Source organism: Trichechus manatus, unplaced genomic scaffold (genome assembly GCF_000243295.1).
Source record: "Trichechus manatus latirostris isolate Lorelei unplaced genomic scaffold, TriManLat1.0 scaffold00134, whole genome shotgun sequence".
In the NCBI taxonomy this organism is placed as follows: Eukaryota; Metazoa; Chordata; class Mammalia; order Sirenia; family Trichechidae; genus Trichechus; species Trichechus manatus.
In genome coordinates this window covers 6,160,032-6,163,855 of record NW_004444070.1, presented here as the reverse complement: position 1 = coordinate 6,163,855, position 3,824 = coordinate 6,160,032, and the positions used below count along the sequence as shown (strand labels likewise).

The following is a 3,824-nucleotide window of genomic DNA, read 5'->3' as shown; positions in this document are numbered from 1 at the left end:
ACACACACCACACACGTCACATACATGCTCACACCACATACATACACACACTGACACACATACCACACACCCATACACACCACACACATACGCACACAAACACACACACATCACACATACACACACCACAGACACACACATAAACGCATACACACACACCACATAAACACACACACTGACACACACACCACACAGACATACACACACCACACACACAGTCACACGCACATCACATACACCATACAACAGACACTCTCACACACTCACACATATACACACACCACTGATACGCAATACAACACACCTTCATACACACACTCACACATATACATACACTAACACATCATACAATACACTCATAAACATACACACCACACACACACAGACACACCCACCCACCACACACACAGACACACCCTACAACACACTCACACACACTACACATACACAGATTCACACACACAGACACACTACACATATACACACACCATACAGCACACACACACAGACTCACACACACCCCCCCCACACCTATGCATACATCACTCACACACACACACACACACTGTTACACGCTCACATACACACAGCAGGAACCCCCCTGCAGGGAGACCAGCCTCCACACCTAGGACATAAACAGGCCCGCTCTCCAGTCCCTGGTGTGACTTAAACCCCAACCCCTGAATGCTTGGCTTGATGGGATGAACATGCTTTTCAGCAAAAAATACTCATTTGTGCATCAGCCGTCCGCGGCTACCTGGTAGACACCTGGGTATTTGGAATAAATCATGAATTCCCATTGCTTTAGGTACACTGGGCAAGCCAACACCCCCTGTTGCACTGGGTATTCTATTTTTACAGCAAGTGCATACAGATGATTACCATACTTTCTATTTTGGAGGGGCTGACATGACCCATGAGCTCAACTGCCTCGTCCCACCCTCCGTAAAAGGACGCTGCACCTCCTTAACTAAGAGTGTTTGCAGGGGCCAAGCCACACGCACCTTACCCAGGAGACAGCAGCTGAGGGTAGGGGGATCCACCACCAAGATCTGCTGGTATTTCAAACACCACCAGGGTCACCCATGGTGGGCAGGTTTCAGTGGAGCTTCCATACTCAGACAGACTAGGAAGAAAGGCCTGGAGATCTACTACTGAAAATCAGCCAATGACAACCCTATGGATCCCAACAGAACATTTGCCGATATACTGCTGGAAGCTATGCCACCAGTATTTAAAATACCAGCAATGTCACTCACGATGGACAGGTTTCAGACTAAGACAGACGAGGAAGAAAGGCCTGGTGATCTACTTCTGAAAATCAGCCAATGAAAACCTCATGGATCACAACTGAATACTGTCTGATATAGTGCCGGAAAATGAGCCCTCAGGATGGAAGTCACTCAAAATACTCAGTGGCCGCAACAATGGACGGGAGCAGACCAACAATCGTGCAGACAGTGCAGGGCCGGGCAGTGTTTCGTTCTGTTGTACGTGGGGTCGCCGTGAGTCGGAGCCAATTCCACGGCAGTTAAGAACAACAGCATACAGTGAGCACCTACTGTTTACAGAGTGCTTCTCTATATTGTGATCCACTCCCCAAAATCAGCCAGTGAAATCCTGGGGATCACAACAGAACACTGTCCGATAGCGTGCTGGAAGATGAGCCCTATTTGAAATAGACAGATAAAGAGAAACCAAAGATTATTAGCAGTTACCAGCGGGGAAGGGAGTGAGAGAAGGGGAACTTTGCTTAGAAGGTCCTGAGTGTACATTAACGGAGGAGGAACACCTCAGAAAAGGAGGGTGAGAACGGCTGCAGAACTTGAAAAATGTCATCAGTGTCACTGAATTGTACACACAGACATGGCTGAACTGGCCTAAGTTTTGTTGCAGAGTTCCACCAGACACACACAAAAAGTGTAGAAAAAAAAAGTCAAAATAAGCGTGTTATTTCATAACCCACACACGGTAAGGCATTCCAATCTCAGGGCCCATAATCTTGACGGGAGCGCAGCCACATCTGTCCTTTGACATCTGGTCTCTGGCTGCTTGCAGCGAGGACAGAGCTGAGTCACTGGGGCCCCCGGAGCCAGAAATACCTACTACCTGGGTCTTCCTAAAAAAAGCCCGCTGGCTCCCCAGGCTTCTGAAATCCCTGTCTCTCTCCCTCTCGTCCCAAGGCAAAGCGACTCCTCCAAACAGCCGCCAGGACTGAGTGCTGCTGGAAGGCCTGAAACCTGACATAGCCCAAAGCAACTGAGGAAAAGCAGCAGCTTAGAAAGTAAACACAACCCGGGCCATATTGCTGACTTGCGGCCGTGCTTGTTGAGGATCACGTTAGAATCGCAGTGCTCGGCTAACAAGGCACGGGTTTGACAGGTTTTCACATAATCTAATTCCTCCCTGAAGCCCACCGTTAAATAGCTCCCAGATCATGCAGAAAGGACCCCGGCTCTGAGACGTGGACAGGGCACGGGGATTTATTTGCACATCTGAAATCCTGTGCTCAGGAACAAGATTTCGTACTGAAAGGAGATACTTGAGGGGGAAGAAGTCCAAGCCACAGCCACAAGGACAGCCTGAGGCAAAGTCAGCTGCCCTTCTGGGCTTCCTCTCCCCCACCTCCTTCCTTCTACATGGCCCTCCTCAGCCAGTCACACTTCACCAGTGGGAATTCAGCGCAGCTGAACCAGCCCCACGTCCTCTTCTTTGCTATTTGCTCCTCTGTTAAAAACAGACACTTAAATGCTCTCTCATCCTCCAACAGTCCCCTGGGTGGTGCTGACGGTGAACGCTTCACCAAAATGCTGCAGGTTCGAGTTCACCCAGAGGCACCTCGGAAGAAAGGCCTGGCAATCTACCCGTGAAAAATCAGCCACTGAAAACCCTGTGGAGCCCAGCTGTACTCTGACACACGTGGGGGCGCCATGAGTTGGGGCTGACTTGATGGCAACTGGGTTTTAGATTTTAACACAGGAAAAAACAGACTCTTGTATTCCCTCATTCAAAGTCAGTAAAACCAGTTCAAATCCCTCAGCCTCTCTGTCCTGTAGGGTTGCTATGAGTAGGAATCGACTTGATGGCAATGGGTTTTTGTTTTTGTTTATTGGTTTAATGGGGATTAAGCCTCTCTGGGTAGTACAAATGGTTAATGCGTGCTTGGCTGCTTACTGAAAGTTTAGAGGTTCAAAAAATTAGCCCCTGAAAACCATATGGAGCACAGTCTACTCTGACGCACATGGGGGCACCATGAGTCACAAGCATCTCAATGGCAACTGGTTTTCACAGGTTATTCTTCCTCAACTGACTCTGCTTGTCCTTTCTAATCTGCTAAGAAAACAGTTAAAACGAGGCACTTCTGTCAGGGGTTGGGGAAGCTGAGAATTCTGACTTGACATCAAGAACTAAGAGGAGAACAACAATTCTGAGAACCAAGAGTCCCGTGCAGACCCACAAAAGAGAACTATGTGCTGGAGACGCGGGTTTATGTGAGTTCTCAGCGGCTGTGATAGCACGTCATCTGAAAAATTTATTACTATTTTCCACTTCATTGAAAATGAAAACGGTTGCGGAAACGCTTGGTTGTAATGACTGAAAACTGGCCTCTTTAAACTCAAAAATGCATGTACGAAAAAGAAACATTTTAATTAGCCCCCAGGGAGAGGGAATGGAGCAAACCCCCGCACAAGTGAAAGGCGGGTCACAGTTTGCCTGACCTCCCTGTAGCTCTGTCTGTATTTCCTTAAGGGGAGGAAGGAGGGAGGAGGGAAGAAAAGGATGGATGGCAGGAAGGATGGATGGATGGAAAAGTGGGAAAGTGA

The 3,824-nt window shown here is 48.4% G+C and overlaps 1 protein-coding gene across 2 annotated transcripts in view; it reads right to left on the bottom strand.

Moving 5' to 3' along the window:
* The window catches only part of DHRSX (dehydrogenase/reductase X-linked), a 136,238-nt gene that overhangs the window by 109,711 nt on the left and 22,703 nt on the right, over positions 1–3,824 (bottom strand). The gene's annotated exons all lie outside the window — the stretch shown is intronic.